The sequence below is a fragment of the Triturus cristatus genome, chromosome 7 (genome assembly GCF_964204655.1).
Source record: "Triturus cristatus chromosome 7, aTriCri1.1, whole genome shotgun sequence".
Lineage (NCBI taxonomy): Eukaryota > Metazoa > Chordata > Amphibia > Caudata > Salamandridae > Triturus > Triturus cristatus.
In genome coordinates, this window is record NC_140590.1 from 1,731,004,616 (window position 1) to 1,731,026,157 (window position 21,542).

Sequence of the window (21,542 nt, forward strand, 5' to 3'; positions counted from 1 at the left end):
CTGTTGCACTCTCTGGAGTGGGAATAGTAATTTTTACCCTCCCGCTATACAATGCTTTTCCTACTATTGCACTCTTTGGAGTGAGAATAGTAATTTTTACCCCTACGCTGTCCAACTTTTTCCCTACTGTTGCACTCTCAGGAGTGGGAATAGTATTTTTTACTCTCCCGCTATCCAACTCTTTCCCTACTGTTGCAGTCACTGGAGTGGGAATAGTAATTTTTACCCTCCCGCTATCCAACACTTTCCTTACTTTTGCACTCACTGGAGTGAGAATATTAATTTTTACCTTCCCGCTATCCAATGCTTTCCCTACTGTTGCACTCTCTGGAGTGGGAATAGTAACTTTTACCCTCCCGCTATCCAACGCTTTTCCTACTGTTGCACTCACTGGAATGGGAATAATAATTTTTACCCTCCCGCTATCCAACGCTTTTCCTACTGTTGCACTCACTGGAGTGGGAATAGTAATTTTTACCCTCCCGCTATCCAACGCTTTCCCTACTGTTACACTCTTTGGAGTGGGAATAGTAATTTTTCCCCCTACACTATCCAACGCTTTCCCTACTGTTGCACTCTCTGGAGTGGGAATAGTAATTTTTACCCCTACGCTATCCAATGTTTTTCCTGCTGTTGCACTCTGAGGAGTGGGAATTGTATTTTGTATCCTCCCACTATCCAACGCTTTCTCTACTGTTGCACTCATTGGAGTGGGAATCGTAATCTTTCTCTTCCTGTTATACAATGCTTTACGTACTGTTGCACTCTCTGGAGTGGGAATAGTAATTTTTACCCCTACGCTATCCAATGCTTTCCCTACTGTTGGAGTCACTGGAGTGGGAATAGTAATGTTTCCCTTCCTGCTATCCAGCAATTTCCCTACTGTTGCACTCTCTGGAGTGGGAATAGTAATTTTTACTCTACCGCTATTCAATGCTTTCCCTACTGTTGCACTCTTTGGACTGGGAATAGTAATGTTTACCCCTACGCTATCCAACGTTTTCCCTACTGTTGCACTCACTCGAGTGGGAATAGTAATTTTTACCTTCCCGCTATCCAACGTTTTCCCTACTGTTGCACTCTTTGGAGTGGGAATAGTAATTTTTACCCCTACGCTATCCAACGTTTTCCCTACTGTTGCAATTACTGGAGTGGGAATAGTAATTTTTACGCTCTCACTATCCAATAAAATCTCTACTTTTTTTTACTTTTTTTTATTATGTTTACATTTTAAGCTTTTTTATATTATATTATGTATGTTTTATTTAATTGTTTTTAATATTTAATTATTTTTATATTATTTTAAATACATTTAAAAAATTCGATATTTTGGCTAACTATATTTTAACATTCTATATTTTGGAATCGATATTTTAGTACTTACCTGTTTGTAGATAGGGAGTCGATATTCTGTCCTTCTATATTTTGGTGTCGATATTTTGTGCATTCGATATTGTGTCCCTCGATATTTAGTCACTGAACCTTTTTGAATATTGTAGTCAGGCTACATGTAAGTTAATGGAGTGGCAACATTGGACTATTTTGGGCTACTTTTCCATTGCTTTTGGGCGTTAAGGTTGTGAAAAAATCTGGCAACACTGACCAGTCAGTGCAGACACGGGCAGTGGCTCTCTCTCTGGCCTCTCAGTGGGTCACCATCTCTCCTCTGGTTTGCTGGGGCCCTGCTCTCCGGGGTCTCCCCTCAGCTCGCCCGAGTGCTGTGGCCGAGCAGGGCCGTCGGTATCACCGCAGGGAGTGGTGGGAAGACGTCTGCACCCATGTCTCTCTGCGTCTTTCACACTTCCAGAAAATCCCCATTCCATAACTTCTTTCACCAGCGCACAACCACGCAAACCCCTCACCCAAATCGCAGCTTGTTTTATTTTTCTTAATGTGCATTATTATTATGTTTCTGTACACAAGCAGTCTTGATAACTGCCCTGCATTCCTCCAGCCACTGTGTCCCCATTGGACCCTTTTTATATTATTTTTACTCTGCCATCGATCAGAATAGAACTTAAATTAAAAATGGTTACTTTACAGCTAACTTGATTAAGGATGGTAAATGTTTGCATAAATTTAAAACGGACGCGTGTCTGTTACAAAAGGGCGTCCACAGCAGAAGGAAAAGAAGAAATACACAAAAGATGTGTACGTCTTCTATCTTCGCCACTGTCGGCCCCTCTGTTGGTGTGCGTCATTAGTAAACTGGGCGAAGAGGCCTCCGCCTTCCACTACGAGATCCAGGCACTTATGTGCAACTTGCAGGGTAAGTGTTGAGGGTTTATATTCTATTCCTAGGCCGTTGCTCCTGTGTCTCTTTTCTACCCTGATCATATTCTGGTTCTGTACTCCTGTATTTTATAACGGCATGACCACCACTACTTATACCAGAATGTGAAGAAAAGGTCTGGAATGCGTGAGCTAATTATGCATGAACTCTCCATGTGCTGTCCCATTCACACCACACACTACCCCGTTCTTGCTTGCCTTTCCCCCCCTTTTCCCAACCTTGCTTGTTAACTCTCTGGCTGCTGGCTGCTGTGTATCAAAGTAATAATATATATATATATTTTTTTGCAGATTTTTATATCGCACAAACTTGACCCGAATCCAATCCGGTATCAGGGCGCTATACATAGCACCAGTTACGTTACATGAGGACACACATTCATTGTTGGCTTGCAGTACCTAATATTAACCCTGGGCGTAGTTTGCATAGTAGCACCAAACGTAGTTACGCGAAGTACACTTTGAACTACGCTCAGCTACGCAAATTGCTGCATAGTGCATAGCTGTTAGCACTGTGTACTAGTCTGTTCTGTGCATAAATTGCAAACAGCATCTTGCACAGTGAAAGTTATGATAAAATAAGTAGCTCTGTCTTTATATGCTAAAATGCTTATAGTCATTTCACAAAAGTGAAAATGATAAATTAGCTAGCAGTGAGAGAGGTGATGGTTATGGGATCCTCCCTAACCTAGGGAGAGAACCAAGCAGATGCCTTGAAAACAAAAAGCACATCTTCTTGAACAATTTGGTGGTGGTCCCATCCTCTTAGGACCACCCCAAGCACAGTTATTGGCAAAAATACAATCCCAACCAAAGGCCCTGCAAAGCATTATGGTACGAGATTACGAGATTAGCAGTGGCCAGTGATTATTATAGTATCCAATATCAAAATAATTCTACAAAGAGCTGCAGTTCAACTAGTCATTACTAGATGCCCCTCACGAGTAAAATGCAAAAGCATTGAAATTATTGTTACATCAAGCTGCAGTTCCACTAGTCGTTACTAGATGTCCCTCACGAGTCAAATGCAAAAGCTTCATAAAAGGGTTTCAATGCTTTTGCATTTGATTCGTGAGGGACATCAAGTAACGACTAGTGGAACTGCAGCTTGATGTAATAATAATTTCAATGCTTTTGCATTTGACTCATTGTCACATAAAAGATTTGTTATTGACGTTCTGTCCGTACAGTACTGTTTGGGGAAGTAAGGAGGCATATTTGGATAGCGTTTCTTGGTGGGCTTTGAACCAGAACACCTGGGTGCGATTAGGATCCTGGAAAAAATTTCCCCAACCCAATTGAATCTGGACTTTTTTCCGTACAAATGGTAAAAGCGCCGTACAAACTGCCAAGTACGATTCGTATGGGAAAAAGTCCATACGAATCGCATTGGGAAAATTCCCCCACACGTCCTCGGGTCGGGAAAAGTCTCCGACACGTCCCCGGACATTTTTACGTGCAAATGGGAAAACTGAAGTCCCAATGCGCAATTACGATCCGTCCCATCCGTCCGATTGTACAACTGCATGGAAAAAAGACTGTCCGGAGCGAACTCCCATAGCATCCATGGAGATGTCCAAACAAGTGCCCAGTACGTGCCGTACCCCCCCCCAGCCCCCCGTATGTACGGGGCATACCCCTGTACCCCCCAGCCCCCCGTATGTATGGGGCGTACCCCTGTACCCCCAGCCCACCGTATGTACGGAGCGTACCCCCCAGCCCCCCGTATGTACGGGGCGTACCCCTGTACCCCCCAGCCCCCCGTATGTATGGAGCGTACCCCCTGGGGGTCCGCACTGTAAATACGGGGGGCTGGGGGTACGCTCCGTACATACGGGGGGCTGGGGGGTATAGGGGTACGCCCCGTACATACGGGGGGCTGGGGGGTACGCTCCGTACATACGGGGGGCTGGGGGGTACAGGGGTACGCCCCGTACATACGGGGGGCTGGGGGGTACGCTCCGTACATACGGGGGGCTGGGGGGTACAGGGGTACGCCCCGTACATACGGGGGGCTGGGGGGTATGCTCCGTACATACGGGGGGCTGGGGGGTACAGGGGTACGCCCCGTACATACGGGGGGCTGGGGGTACAGGGGTACGCCCCGTACATACGGGGGGCTGGGGGTACGCTCTGTACATACGGGTGGCTGCGGGGTACAGGGGTATGCTCCGTACATACGGGGGGCTGGGGGGTACAAGGGTACGCCCCGTACATACGGGGGGCTGGGGGGTACGCTCCATACATACGGGGGGTGGGGGGGGTACGGCACGTACCGGGCCCCCTAATCAGCTCGCATCGCCGCGTACTTAGCTTTTCCGGCACTTTTTGGGTGCCGTAAAAATATTCCCATCCGGACTGCAGTCGGTGCGAATCGTAATTGCTGGTACGTAAAAACATGCCTAACTCCGTCCGGACGTCATGTCCGCGGTGTCCCGGATCACATTTGTATGTATTTTTCTGTCGGTTGGTCTTTTTTCCGATTCGTACGGAAATGGTGTTTCCGTACGAATCGTAATTGCATATTTGTAAAGTTTTACAACCCGGTACGAGTCGGACGGAGAAAACGCTCCGACCCACGGTTTGTACCGGGTTTTTCCAGGATCGTAATCGGACCCTTGATGTTTTCAGTCGCTCCAGGTGCCTGACGGGCCTTACCTCAGGGTGTTGGTTCAACTGAAGAGGGTCCTCCGAATCTCCTCGCCAAGCCTCCTCGCTTGATCCAGCCGCACCTCAGGTTCCTTCACTCCACGCTGAACTCAAGGGGGTGCTGGTTGTAAATCCAATTGCTGGTTTTCACACTGCCGGCTTGAATCTAGACATTCGCCCCTTTCTGTACCCCACTCCCACATTACTGCTTGCCGGCAACCATCACTCCTCCAAGATCGCCAGTTGGCCATCCTAAATGCCCCCATCACAGTTTTAATTATTTTAAAATGCACTTCGCATTGATTTTTCTTTCAGTCGCTCCACTTCACCCAGCACGGCATCTTCAACGGTGTTTGTAACCCATTCCCACAACATTGCTTGTTTTTCAACTGTTAGTGCCACTCCCACTGTTTCTCCATGTACTGTCCCCTTCTCCTCACACACTATCCCATCCTTGCTTGTCTACACCGCCCTTCCCCGTCCTTGCTTGTTAACTCTCTGGTTGCAAGTGCTGTGTACAATAGTAATAATATAGTTGGCTTGCCGTGACTAAAATACCATCTGTCATAACTGGTGTAAAGCTTATAGTGTCTTTATCACTTATGATAAAAGGCACTTTGGAAAGCCACATGTTTGAAACAATATTTGCTTTGCATTGCTTCCAAAAAATCACATAAAAGCATTGTTTCCGGAAACGATCCTTTTGAAATTTGTATGCAACCTATCTTTGGGTACACTGCCTAAAAAGCGCCTAAATCCTGCTTCAAAGCTGCTCCGTGGCAGCAAATGGTGCTCTCTGCAGCTTCAGCAAGCGGCTCGCTCTGAATTGTCATGACTGAAGGGTCCGCAGTGATGTGACAAAAAAGAGAGAGCATATGTTATGTTGTCATTGGCATTTCTAAAGCATGCATTCTGTCCTTCGCATGATCTCAAAAGCTGGATATACAAAGGTAGAAACTTGTGAAAACGTGATTGTAACCTGCCAGGTTTATAAAAGGTTATTTTATATTATGTCTTTGGGAAGAAGAAAGCTGGAAAACAGTTGGCAGCTCCATGTTCCAATTCTAACAACCTCAGTTGGCTTCCGACGTAATTTGAAAATAAACATAACCATAAATGTAGATCAGCTCGACTTCAGGTAATAGGAGAACTGGTTTCTACTCCTTCATGATCTGTGTCTTTAAAATTAATCTCTCCGGGGCACATTACTTTCCACAGAGGAGCTGTGAGCTGCTGCAGTGCATTCTGGACAAATTTCTAAACCTCACCACATAATTCTACACCAAACCACATAATTCACCTCAACAAGAAAAATTGCACAACACACCACATACATGCAAATCACACCACACAATTCCACATCATGCAACAAATTTCAGCAGCACACCACATCATTAAAGTTCAGTACATACCACTCCACAACACAAAACACCATTCCACATGATTGCACTCCTTAACACAATCCCACTCCACATAATACCAGTACACTCAATACCACATAATTTCTATCCACACAATGTACTGCACACCATGCCACATAATTCCATTATAAAAATGCACTCCACCCAACACAATTCCGCGCCACACAATTCCAGAACTAACAATTCCAATCCAGCCCACATAATTCCACTACACACCACACACTACACTCCATAACTCATGGGTAAAACACATTGTAATTTACAACGCCAATAGCTCTAACTCAAGCACATGCGAGACCTATTGCATTCCCAATGCTTGCTCTTTTTAAAGGGGCGACAAGTATAGTTTCTTGGATAGTATTCATAGACAATGTCCCCATCAGATCCTTGTGTCTTAGCATTGTAAACAATGTTTATGTGATATCAATACTAGGAAAACACTGCCCTCCTGTGGTGACGGAAAATATATATTAATCCCCATCATTACGGTGAGGTTCGTTTTTAGGTCTCGCGCCTAGCGTTGCACTGCGTAGCGGTGCTCACGCAATTTAGTGAGTGAAAAACGGGGTTTCAACACTGACCTAGGAATCACACACGCTCGTGCGTGTGCTTTTCCTTTTGTGCTACCCCATTGGCCTTTGCGTGCGTCTTTTTATAAAAGACTGCATGAAATTGGCCAAAGGCGGGCGCATTGCTCCGCCCACGGCCTATTGGTGTCTATTACGCGCTTGGTGCGCATAATAGACACCAATAGGCCATGTGGTTTCAATTATCGTGCCCAGACACAAGCGCGATAACTGAAATCACATGGCTCGCTGTGGTGCGTGCACCACTCGCGAGCTTCTGGTTTTAAGCTGCTAATGCAACTGACTCTTCTCTGGGCTGCACAGGTGCCTCGGCGACCTCAGGGGGTGTGTCCACCCCCCAGCCCTGAGCTGTGCTATCCAGCCACGTGCGCAGCCCAGCGCATCTCCACGTCTATGACTGGAAGTTCTACAAGTTCCGAAAGTGCACACGGTATATTGTATCATCAGCACGAGTGACTGGGGGTGAGTCGGGACAGGTAAACACCCTGTCACACACTTGATATTGTATATACAGTGATGAGAGCTGTATTTTTCTCTTTTGTTCTCAGTCAAGGTCTGATGTTTAAAACATAAGCTCCCTTCTGTAGGCGGGGACCCACCACCAGCTCAAATTAAGCACTGGGTGTATGTAGCCTTTAACTCTATTGGTTCATACCACCTGCAACAACCAATCAAACAGCAGGACTGACAGAGGGATGCTGTGATATGCAAACTCAGCATTTTAATCATAACCAATTGCAGTTCATTTCTTATCGTAAAACCCAGATTTGTTTTGTCTGCTGTCTTCCCTTAGAAATATTTTCTATCTATTTAATGTCATATTGATAGTAATTAATTTCCCAATCATCATAATAGCAATAACCCATTTTCAGATGAAAAAATACAAGCAGAATATAACTTTATTTTAGTCGTAAAGTGTGTTTACTGCTTGACGCATACGACTGCTAATAAATGCTATAAGGTGTATTTCTCGCCCTAGAACATATGATAATACTCGGCATCTGCCCATTACACCTCCAGCAATGCCCCTGCAAGCAGCAAAGGGGCCCCATCACCCGGGTCAGGAGGCCCGACTCCCTGCACCCACCGGCCTCGCCCGGCAGACGCCTCTTCAGTGACTTGAGTATGAACGAGTCACACACACTTCTCCTCCCATTTTAATAAATGAACCATTCCGAGCTGTCGATGGGCTCCGTATGCATGTGAAATATTAATAGGATTGAGCCTGGCTCTCGACGTGTTCAGGCTTGCAGCCTTACGCAGGGTCCCCTTTGCCACCCTCTCTGCCCACTGCCATGCCAGCCTCGGCTTCTGCATCCCCAGGAGCAGCAGGGCCCGGAACCGCCACCTCTCTCTGGGACCCCCAGATTGACGGCCGAGGCACAGGCCTGCACTACACCCCCACGCGCGCGTCTCGCTTCCGTCGCCAGGCCGAGGGACACGCCGGAAGTGACATTAATAAATGAGGCTGGGCGCGAGTTAAATGTTGAAATAAGCAGTTTCAACACAGAAGGTGGGCAGAAATGTCCTCCTCTTAATTAATCCCGTGATTCACATGACATATCTTCCAATTATTATTAGTATTAGTAAATTTAGGAATATTGTTAGTAGTATTATTAGTAGTAGTATTGTTATTATTATCATAATTGTAATTATTATTATTATTATTATTATTATCAGGGCCCCTGGAATTATGCGGCATACAAGTGCCAAACTATGCGACAGGGTTGAGTAAATTATGTGGCAAGAAAAGTAAAATTATGCGGCGTAGTGAGGCATATTTTGCTGTAGTATTACTTCATTATTTTGTCACTTTTAGACTGTCTGGGCATTGGGTGCACCTGTTTGTATCAGTTTAACAACCCAATATAGCAATAAGCAACAGCGAGGAGACCAGCCTACCTTTGCAAAGGGCCTTCCAATGGCTGGCAACACTTGTCTCTATATTTGTAGTAACTTTTGAAGCGTTTGAGCTAGAAACCAATTTTGTTGTTGTTAAAATCAGCAGATTATGCAGCAGCAGATGAATTATGTGGCAAATCTTTAATTATGCAAAAAACACAGCATCCGCACAATCGCATAATTTAATTGGGCCTGATTATTATTATTAGGGAATAATAATACCAATTATACTAATGCTAATAATAATACAGTTGTTTTGTAATATTAATGACAATCATCATCATAATTGTTAGGTCTCGCACCTAGCGATGCAGTGCGCAGGACTGCTCGCGCAGAGAGAGTCCTTTTGTCCGGGGTTTCAAAACGGAGCCTGGAATCGCACACGCTTGTGAGTGTGCTTTTCCTTTTGGCTTCCGCTATTGGGCTTTGATTGAGGGTTTTTTTCAAACAGAGCACGCAATAGGCCAAAGGCAGGTGCATTGCTCCGCCCATGGCCTATTGGTGTCTGTTACGTGCACCGCCGGCCATGTGGTTTCAATTATCGTGCCCAGACACGGGCGCAATAATGGAAACCAGATGGCTCGCTGTGGCGCGCGCGCACCACTCGCGGGCATGTTTTTTTTTTTTTTAAATAGCGAGATACGTCTCTCGCAATGTTAACAGCTGTTAGAAGAGAGCTTTCAAAAAGTTGGTAAAAGCATGCTCTAAGAAAAAAAATAAGTCCGAATATTCTTCCACATGGAGTGCGTGGCCATATTTTGCCATGAAAAACAGCGATTCCTAGTAACTCAGCTCCGTAGCGGGAATCAGCATATCTCCTGGTGCTTCTTCTCTGCTCAATATGCTTACCTCTTTCCTTCCTGTTGTGAGTTACGGTCTAAGTCATTAGCAAGCGACGGCGCCGTCAGGCTCATGCTCCGGGGGCCGATGCGCTGGATCTGGTTGACACTGTCCCCAGGCTCGGACCGCAAATCTGTGTTGAACTTCAGTGGTGCTTGGCGAGCCCTCTGTGGGGTGATGGACGAAGTAGGGGCCACGAAGAGGAAGAGCGAGACGCCCGAGCCCCGTCCCTCTAAGCGGCAGCACGGCCAGCCGAGCTCGGGCCCCCGGGAGCGTTATGTTCCGCCCCCGAAGAAGCGGCACGCAGGGGTGGGCTTCAGTGAGCAGCACTTCCAGGAGACGTGGTGCTAACTGGAGGGCGGCCTGCGCAAGGTGCGACCCTACGACTTTGAGACCTACTGCAAGGGCATATAGGTGGGCAAGACCCTGCTGCAGGTCTTCAGCTCCGAGTTCAGAGCCGAGCCCATTGAGTACTATTTGGCGGCAGCGGAGGCTGGGTGGCTGCGGCTCAACGAGGAACCTGTGCGGGACCTCAACATCGTGCTCAAGGTGAGTGGCAGCTGCTCTTGGGTGATTTGTGGTAATGTCAGATTTGCTTGTATGTTAGGTTTAATCTGTTTTTTTCTTCTTTCTTAAAATGACATGGTGTCCTTTCCACTGCACAACCCAAGAATAGAGGCGGACGAGGCAACTATTAAGAGGGCGAGCCAAGCCATGGTTTTGGCTGGGGTCTAAGAGCTCGAGCATGAGCCGATCCCTGTAAATAGTTTCCATCTAAATCTTGCATCGTTGTATGGAAATATATGATAGTCTCTGTAAAATCAATCAAAAAATCATCTTTAACGTGCAGATGCGTTTTATCTGAATACATTAGATTATTTTAGTACAGTGCACACCCTGAGCACACATATTGGAAAGTGCGGTCATATATGATTTTTTTAAGTACATACAATACTTGGTGTTATCGCAGTTCTGCACATCAATTATGACCAAATATCCGACAGTTTTCTTGTATCTTGCGTGATATCAAAGTGCAGATCAGTAGCAAACATTTAGCCAGTGCAAAGTTTAGTACTCGTTAAAACTTCTCTCAGCCCAGAGATGGAGTTCAGTGAGTTCGTGGTGGTGCATGCTTCGGTGCTGTGTGCCATGAGAATGCCCGTGCTGTACTGGGAGAGCCTGCACCATAAGCTGGCGAACGGGGTGGGTCGGAGTCACAGTGAAAAATACACAACATGGATGACAGTGCAGAAAGCAACACACAGGCTGTAAACAGGAGGATTTCAAATATTGTGTGCATACGTGGGTTTAGCATAGTTTATGTTTATCTAGCCCAGTGTGCTAAATACATGGGTAAAGCACTTTGTTTTCAGGGAAATATATATTAGTAAGGTCTAAACATAAATTGTAGAGATCAGTTCTTAGTGACAGAAATGCACTTCCTGAAAGCGCACAAGACACGCACTTCATTTACATTAGAGAGAATACAATTTGATATACATAGGAAACATGCAGATTTCACAAAGAGAAGAGGCACTTTATACATGAGGGAGAAGCAGATGATACATAAATGAGGAAATACTAAATTCATATTTGTGTCCTCCACGCTTAGAGCTACAGATCGCTTTTGACCTTGCATGTTTTTTTACCAGCACATAACCTTAAAATGGCTAATCTTTAACATTTCAATGTCTCGTCACTCAGGCCCCAAAATGTACTAAAACACACACACTCTTAGAATTTGGTCTAATTGCTTGTTATAGTCCCTGGTGCGTTCTTCTATGCAACTCCCTATTCTACTGCCTCCTCGTTTTAAGCAGCATGTGGTGTGCCTTGCTTCTTGTGCGGTACGGGAGTAAATTAACAGATCTGCCTTAGGAATGGCCAAACCCACCCTCTAACTAAAACAGCTGTTCCCTATGTGCTGCAGTATCAAGCTCCAGATTACCACATCCTCCACGTTACCCCCAAATCCGTTACTCACACGCCTCACGTTTCCCCTTTAATCGTTCTCAACACTCATCCGTTACCCCTTAACTATTCCCCCTTTCAGCACTCAGATCAATCCCATGGTTCTCTTACGCCACTCACATTACTCACCTGTTCCGCTTCCGTCACTCCCACCCCCCTCAAGTTGAATTTCCGTCACTTACACCGCTCACGTGGGTGAGTAAAAGTAACTCAACCATACATGTTGACCTTTCGTCACTCTATCCTCACACGCTGTCCTTCCGTCACGTCACTCTCTACCCTTGAATGTTGCTCTTACATCACTCAGTACTCTCACATGTTTACTTTCATTACTAAACCACCAGTGGTCCATCACTCAGACACCTCAGAGGTCACATTTCTTTCACTCTTACCTTACAGCTGCCCCTTCCTTCTCTCACACACACATACACACAGCACCAGCCTTCAATCGCAACCCCCAAAGGTCCCCTTGGCTTCTCAACAACACATCCTTACTAAACCAGACTTCAATCCCACTTCAGTAACCCCCAGGCACACCCCAAACCGCTCACCATCGATACCTACGAGCTTCTAACAAACCCATAGAACACTCCTGCCTCACTACGCACCCAACTACCCAGCAGCCTGTAACTTCTCCCAGCACACCGTTTAATTGCACAAAATACAAGAACACCTCGCAGCCCTTCACTTCCACGCACTAACACCACAAAAGACCTTCACTTTTCCTATCATCTCTTACAACACATCCTTTACACAATTACAAAGCCTACACCCTCTGACTAAGCCCGGTATCGCGCAGTGTCCCCTGGATCCCACGCTGGTAGTTCACCACCCAGATGTAGAGCCCATGAACAGAGGCAAGCACACAACAGAACCCACAAACCAGGCCTCAAGATATTGCTCTCCTCACAGCCCTGGGGGCCTCACTCTTTCCCACGCGTTAGGGAATCCTGAGGGGGTGTCAATATCCAGTCTCCATCCCCAGGGTGCCCCAGGCAGACAAGCCCCTTCAGGCCTCCGCCGCCCACAGGCACTTCGCATACAGCAGCACCGCTCTAATAACCCGTAAACATTCCAGTGTTCCCCTCCTTTACCTTCCGGCTTGTTTTCGGCAGCCATTTCCCCTCCGCGCGCCACATCCTCCTCCTCGCGACCGGTACCACCAAGGCGCGCGCAGGAGCCGCTACACAGCCGCGCGCAGGGCTAGCGTGGGCGTGGTTTCGGAAGAGAAGGCGTCTACACCTCATCGTCCCCACCAACACGTGTTACAGTTGGCCAGACTGTCTCTGAGATAGACGTCAGGAAAGACCAATCATAATACAGGCTCTTTCAGCTTTAGTGACGTTAAAGTGTTGTTAGAGGGTGAGTATTGCCTCCTCAAGCAAGTCTATTGGTTGGTGGAATTTATTTCTCTCTGTCTCCTCCTGCCTCCTTTGAAGAGGGTGGGCAAATGTTTGGTTCGCGCCCACTGACGCATGGATTCCCCGCCCTGCTAACCGCAAACAAATATTCTGAGTGGATGAGGTCTGGGAAGTAACTGTCAAACTGTAGTCCAATCAGAGAAAGAATCATAAGCAGGAGGTAGAAATCTGAGGCACGCATTGGACAACACGGAAATTACTTCCCACGAAGCTTCAGCCAATGATTGAAGGCGTTTGGTTTTTACTACGCTTGAGGTGGGTGGTTGGTAGCTATTAATGGCGTCCCGTGTGATGGAAGGGTGCGTTGGTCTTCATTTCAGCCAGGGCTCCTCTTTCACCGAGCGCTGCTCACCTCTTAAGGGAGAGGATGTGGTGCTGGAAACTAGGGTTTCTAGCCTCGGGGTTGCGTCCTACGTCTTGTGATTCTGGGCAAATCACTTAATCTCCCCGTGCCTGAATGTGTAATGTTAATACGGTGCTCATGTAAAGCGCTCCAATACCTTCTGGTCGAGTTCGCTCCATATAAACATGCAACAAAAAAACAAGCATTTGCAATGCAATAGGTCTCGCATTTACACAAGTTTAAGCAATTGGCAATGTAAATGACAATGCCTTTTATTTATGTTCAAAAAAACAAAAATAAAAGGCATTGTCATTTGCAATGTCAATAGCTCAAACTCGCGTAAATGCGAGACCTATTGCATTGCAAATGCTTGTTTAAAAGTGCGGCTTTGTAGGCCGTTTACAAACAACCTAAAGACATGTGGCCTGGGGATTTTTCGCAATGATAACGGCAATGAAGGGGCCTGTGAGGGGCATGATTGAGTGGTTGCTTAACTCTTCAGTGAAGAGTTGCTCAGTGTGTATGAAGGTATGCCTGTGAATGAGTGACATCCTTCATCTTACTATTGACAATCATGCAGTACGATTCTGCAACTCCTGTAACTCTCCATTTAAAGTCTCGCCATTTTCATTAAGTTATGGCAAAAGAAAAAACGTTCCTCAAGTCCATATGCACTAAGAACCTCCTCAAACTACTCGTTTAACTAGTTTGACTATAACTTTTACTGTCTTTCAGAAGGGCGCTTTGTTAGTGAAATTCTCATTTTCAGTGAGGAAAGATCTCCATGTCCCGTATTGAAACTAACTTTTGTTTGCTTATCGTTTGACAGACTTCGAGTTTCTTTGGGGATAATCTAATTTATGAAGGGGTCTGAGTACAATCGATTTGAGAATGTTATGCAAATATTCCCTGAGACCTATGTTAGGTCATCCTTTTAAACGTTATTTGCGTTCATTAGTTGAATAGAGTGAGAGCTGTAAAGAATTACAAACTTGCCAGCATAGCCACATTTTTTTATTGAGAAATTAATGCACCAGATCTTTATGAAAATGTATTTAGAAACATTTTGACTCGACTTGGGGACAAAGCAAGACTATGCACTTGTGATTTTCAGTTAATTTAGTCTTTCTGCTTCACTTTCACTGGCGAGGTGTTCAAAGGGACTGCATAATGTATAGTTTTCTATTTCGAACATTTATTTGTTTCCCCCTGTTTTGGTTTCCTCGTTTTTGACTGTAGTAGGGAGCTATCCACTTGATATAACTTGGGAGGCAGTAGATCACTGATGTAGGCAGTACATTCGAAGTTTTAAAAGCTGTTGTGAAAGTTATATAATTTAATATATCACTGTCAAAATGTACACTTTATTGTAGGTTGTTGCACTGTCAGTGAATCAAAAGAACCAAACTCTTAGCTATGTACAGTGTATATGTAAAAGGGTATACATGGTCACTTCGGATTTAAATTGACAACATAGGTGCCTAAAGGCCTAAACTTGAAAAAGGTGTTTTTAATGTAACAATCCTTACCATCGATTGCAGTTGACCCGGTGGCCTACTCTAAAAAATAAAGTTTAACACATTCCAAGTATTTGAGCGTTGAGACATGCCACAGACTCGCTGTTTAAAATATATTGTTGTCTTACTGCGTGTATGTGGTAATTGTGGTACACCCAGGGGTAACTTTTACATATTTCGAATTTTCAAACACTGTATGATATTGTCTCTTCTCGGTTTATTGGTCACTTATGTGCCTTAAGTAGAAACCAGTAAAGCCGTACAGTTGTTATATCCCCTATGATTACTAGTTGGATGAGTATGCGAATGTCATGAACATGCATGTTACTTTCTAAAAAAAATACCATACGGTGCTCAGAGTACCAGGACGGTTACCCGTAATTCAAAAGAACAATGTATTATATATCACAGATTGAAGATTGGGTTAACAGGTGTTTGTGTGTTGCAGTAATCACGTACTTAAGGCAAATCCTGTGAGTTCTTGCTTTTCAAAAATACTACTTGATTTTTTTTTTCTCTTTGAGTATTAATGTCTCGAGCATATCAGCTTTTTCAGCACAATGTACATTATTTAGTTGATGGAGTTGACGTTTTGTTAGCTTTAACTAAAGATATGTCTATACAGAATTGCATTCTTTTTTTTTGTTGCTTTTAGAGACTTAGTTTTTCAAAGTTTGACAGCTTTGAATGTTGGCAGGGGTGTTTTTGTATTTCCACGGTAAGGATTTCGCATTATTGAATATCCACAAGGGGTAGTGATGAACTACCAGAAATGGCTTCCGTGGAATCCGCTGGCGCCACAGAATGCATTCTATTCACCGATGAAACAGGTGCTTTTGCATTGTAAATCAATGCCATCTTTCAGAAGTTGTTATTTTTGAGCGGTATAGCCCTTGGATGATGACTCAAAAGTTGAAAGGACCCTCCATTAACTATACCGTCGCTATTCTTCCCACGTGTGCATGCATCCAGCCATTCAGAAATGATAACAGTGGTCAATGCTTTGATGGCAAATCAAAAAAAAAATAGAAACTGCCTCACGCAGTTATATTATGATGTCCGCGTAGCTTTTCGGGATAAACTGAGTGAGCTCGTTAAAAAAACCAAGCGCGTCTCAGAATCGCGTCGGCGGGGTGTGTGCGCGCGCGTGTGTCTGTGCGTGTGCGTCTGTGCAAGCGCATCTCAGAAGCGCGTCCACAGACCCTGATCGCTGCGCGTGCCCCGGTCTGTCTCCCTTGAGAGGCATCACGGCAACAATAGTTCTCGTTGGCGGCAGCGCTTCGCGCTGCAACGCCAGCGAGACCTAAAAATGAATACATTTTCATTAAAGCAATGCATATTGGTTTAAGTTCTTTTTGATAAGGCACCGGCATTCTGCGTGCAAACGTGTATGATAATGCCCAGAGCTGAACTCTCGAGTCAAGCTGCATGCCTGTTCTGAGAGTGTTCTCAAATGGAAACATCTGCTTCCAAAGTGTCTCGCTCGCTACTGACAACTGCTGATGTGGACTGAGTTTGCTTTGTCAGTCAGTGGATATAGGCACTCGCATGTGAAAGACCTGGAAATGGGCTGCTTCGTCCTGCAGTTTGTTGTATTTACTACTGACTGTACCAAAAAACGTCCCCAATAGGCCGGAAGGCTATTCCGGCATTTGCTACTTGGCATGCTATTACTAAGTGTGGGTGCAAGCATTTGCAATGCAATAGATCTCGCATTACTGAAAGTTTGAGGTATTGGCGTTGCATTATTATTAACAACACCAATAGCTCAAACTTTAGGTAATGCGAGACCTATTGCATTGAAAATGCTTGTGATTGTTAGGAGTGTACATTTTCACAACCATCCTGTATTAAGAAATGTTACCTTTAGTCGGAGGCTGAAGTCCTCCTGGGGTTGCAGGAAAAATTGACGGTCCTGCGAGGAATATTTTGACAAGTATATTAAGAGAACAATAACGAAGAAAACTTTAACGGCTGGGATTTTCCTAAAAAAGGGATAGATGTTAAGAGGATTATATCATTAAAAGCAGAGTGACCTGAGGTCAGGACTTTAAGTGGGATGAAAGAACTGCAGGGGGAAGGAGGGGTCTCTCAAGGGGGCGTGGCCAATTTAATTAAGGGTATGGCTTAAAAACACGTACGCCAAACATTTGTGCTTAGCATAGTCTGCCGCCCGACTGGTATTTTGCTGTTTCTGTCATTGCATCAAGATATATGATACAACAAGTAACATCATACCTACAACAAGTCAGGACTATTAGCATTGTCAATAGTTATTAGTTGCATGAGATAAATAAGCAACAACTATGGCTTGTATATATTATTGAAAAAGGTTCCACTTAAAGCCCTGGTGACACCACGACAATGTTGCTGCTCCTGAGTTTCAAAATGAGAAGGGAAGTCCAGAGAAAAAAATGCAAATGGTCTCGCATTTGAAAGAGTTTAAGCTTTTGGCATTGCAAATGACATCGCCTTTTTAGAAAATCTGTTTTAAAACAACACATAAATAAAAGGCATTGTTATATATATACAATGCCAATTTACAATGTCAATAGCTCAAACTCTTGCAAATGTGAGACCTATTGCATTGTAAATGCTTTTTTGTGCTTACAATCCAGTCTTCAGAGTGAGTGTGTGTGTGTGTGTGTGTGCGTGTGTGTGTGTGTGTGCGCAATCGGGTGTGTGTGCTTGTAAAGTTCATCAGAAAAATAATTTGAGCGTACTCATAATAAACGTGTGTCTTTGTATTTCTGTTTGTTTTATACATGTTTGAAAGCATCTTAAAAAAGCTATTCAAAACTAACAACAATTATTGGCAAATTCAAATGATTTCACCTTTTGGCTTTTCCACTGCGGGCCTATTGGCTTTGCCTAAACTTTTCGCTGATGCTGTTCAACATTGTCAAAAAATGCATAGTGGTGATGCTGTTCAGTATTCTTAAAACAAACGCTCAAGGGTGATGGTATCTACATCATGTATGATGACACTAAGGCGTTCAAGCGTGATGACGTATACCTGCAAATGCATCACCACACATGCCATTTTTCAGGATGCGGCAGCGGTTCTGTGTGTTTTTTTACCATTACAGGTTGGCTGAACAGCCATTGTGGGCACAAAAATAAAAGAAATAAAAAGTGCACCAAAGCGAATTTACAAAATGGAGTGGCCCAGAAGCAAACTGCAGGGAGCGGGACACTACTAAAAACTGAAAACATATGCTTTAACAAGCATTGGCATAGCCAATAGGTCTCGCCTTTGGATCTTATAAGTGTTTTGCCAGAGCTATTGGCTTTGACAATGTGTTTAAGCTCTATTGTACAGCAGTGTAAAACAGAACCCACAGAGGACCAGCTATCCCAGTTCAGTGACAGTCTGCAGGGCTCCCTCAGAGGTAAAACAGACGCCCCTTCAGCAATTGTGGCCGGGCTGCTCTCTGTGTCTTTGTCCCTCCTGGATGAGTGGGATAATTAAATAGAGACCGAGGCAGGGTGTTGCTGTGTCGTATAGCATGAGTTTGGGCGGGGGTATAGTAGGTGACATCTGGCAAACGCTTTGGTGGAGGGGGGCAGGCATCTTGTAGATATCGGTTTTTCAAGTCTGAGATGGTTAAAGTAATTTAAAAGTGGACGGCATCTCCAAGAGCAAAGTGAGAGGTGTGCAGCTTGTGGGTCTAACGAGGGGGGCAGAATTGGTGCAATGGTTCCGCACAGCATGCCTTCCTTTAGTGAAAGAGAAGTTAACGCGAAGGGGGAGGGGTCGCCCCCGGCTGCGACATGATGCGCTTCAACTGAAATTGGTACGGAAAAGCAATCTTTCATGGTATTCTTTGGCATTACTGACGTGGAGAAACTAGTTACCACTTGACAGGTTGGAGAGTTGGTAGTGATGGTACAGGTTGAGTAGACATGCAGTTGGAGTGTTGGCAGCGTGTGAAAATGAAAGCGCGCTGCAAATGCAAACCAAAAAAAGCCATGCAGCCGTGAAAGTGATGAGTGGATAACCCAGACAACTGTAGAACTCCTCAAAATTATGTTTGTGTGCTTTGCGTACATACTACATTCAAAGTAGAATTACTCCGGGATGAATGAATAGCACTGGTGACCTGTGATCAATATTGAGGCAAGGCTGCCTACAGGGACCTTCACCAGTGGCCCAACACGTGTACATTTCCATTCAAAGAACTGGCTAACAGTGCTGACGGAGCTTGGGGTCCTTCACAAAGGAAGCCGTTGAGCCTGGCCCAGACGGGAGTCTGTTTTATGACTGTGTTTCATGGACGGTAAAGTGGGTATGGTCAAAAGTACCCTGCAATGAAGTACTGAGACTGCCACGTGACACCTTTTATAATCCAATGTAGGTGACCCTAGAATAAAGAGTTGTGTCACAACCCTCCCTGAATTATTTATTTAATGCAGTTTTATATAGCGCGGACTTTACCCAAAGGTGTCAGAGTGTTTTACATTAGAACCAAGACAGTTACATGAGGAAATTTACATACTTGCAAGTTACAAATTTGTTTCTGATGTACTTTATTCACTTGCATCACCAATAGATTGAAACTGGCCATGAATATGAAATTAACCTGTTTATTTACTGTACAAGCTGAGTGCATCTGTGGCTCTCGAGAGCCACGGGAAGGCTCTTCACGCATTCAACAGGCAGCAGTTTCGAACATGTAGCACAACTGCACACTTCACAGGAAGCAGACAGCTTGTTGTTTGATGGCACTAACCCATATGCACATTTTATAGCTGTAATTTATATGCACAACTACAAAATGTGTAATCAAATAGGCCATTTGAGATAATGAATGGCTTCTCAGAACCGTTTTGCCATGCTGTGATGAGAAAGCCATGTGAGCAGCAGAAAGCTTACAAGGGGCTGCTTAATTCCAAGCCATAAATCTAAAAATGAAGTTGTCTTGCTTTATTAATCGGGCAGCGCACAGCATTCTGTGGAAAGCGGGATCACACTTGCAAACAAGCCACAAGAACAGGCTCGGACGAGGAGAGCAACAGGAGAGGGGTGTACTGATGTGAAAACTATTAGCCAGCAATTTAAGGCTAATGTTACCACCGCCGCCGCGTGGATTAATAGCCTCGCGCATCACACTGTATTTCCAAACCATGTGACAATGATGCAGAGCAAAGAGGGTTCCATCGGTGCAGCCCTCTCCCAGGAGTACCCTTGAGGCTTGGGACAAATGGGTGCATGCGTCAAACGGGAAGGCCTCCCGTGGGAAGTGGGAAGAGACTTCGAAGGGATGGAGTCTGTGGGAGCCCTGAAAAGTGCAGCACCACCTTCCCACTGAGTGACCACCCACAGTCTGTGGAAGTCTTTGTTACCACATGATAGGTTGGAGAGTTGGTAGTGATGGTATAGGTGAAGTAGACGTGCGGCGGCGACTCTGAGTTGGAGTGTTGGCAGCGTGTGAAAATGAAAGCGCGCTGCACACGCAAACCAAAAAAAGCCACGCGGCCGTGAAAGTAACACGGCTGCACGGCAGTGAAAGTGAAAGTGATTAGACGTGCGGCGGCGACTCTGTGTTGGAGTGTTGGCAGCGTGTGAAAATAAAAGCGCGCTGCAAATGCAGAGAGCAAGGGGGTGGAGGAGCATGCTGCAAGGCTTAATGAGGCATGAAAAAAAGGCAGATGGCGGCTGCGCACTTGCACATGCGCATAACCACAAGCTTGAGGCCAGCAAAAGCCTCTGGCAGCACTTTGAAAACCCACTTACTAAATGTCTCGCAGTCCAGCGCATGCGCTGGCTCAGGCGAGACCTAAAAAAAACAGAGCCCAATAGAGACCCGTTTCAAGGCCCCTTTTAAAAAACTGCCGGTGCTCAGACCCGGTGAGACCCGGCCCACTTAAAGCCTGCCTGAGGTCTTACCTTAATTGCAGGCCATCTCGGCAGACATTGCTGCATTTCGCCCGACCCCGAATGGTAAATGGGAGGGATTCGAGACATAGTTAAATACCGCTATGGTGACCTTAATTGGAAGCAGTTTGGTCTTACGCGAGGTCGTGGTTCGGTACGTCCTCTGTTTTTCAGATCTCCAATGGGCAGTAATGAGGGTAGAAAAAATACTATGGAAAGTGTATCTTCTGGTTGAAGTTGTTTGTCAGAACACGGGTTAATTTGCGGTTATTATGAGCAATTGTGCATCGGTATTTATGAGTCAAATAGTCATATTCTTTATTCGATAAAGGATGTTTAGTGGAATAATTTGTATTCCAGTTTCTTAAGGTAACAAGTGTGGAACACTTGGTGGGCATGAGTTTTTGGTTGTCCATGTTTTACAATTCTGTGTTGAGGACTGACAGTGTTGCTGTCTGCTATATTGTCTCTCCATTCACTCTATCTATTAAATGAATGATAAATTGCAAGAGAAGTGACATGAATATTTCTTCTTGTGTCTTTTGTATACTTCTGTGGAAATGAGTGTAAAATAACCAATAGATAGTTTCTCATATTGCATGACCATTATCTTAATGTGGTACCAAGTTTGATGGCTGATGATTGTTCACTCGTGGTGTGTACGGACAGGGCATTATTATGAGCAGAGGAGAATAGTGTGCCTCATGTTGTTTTGAAAAGG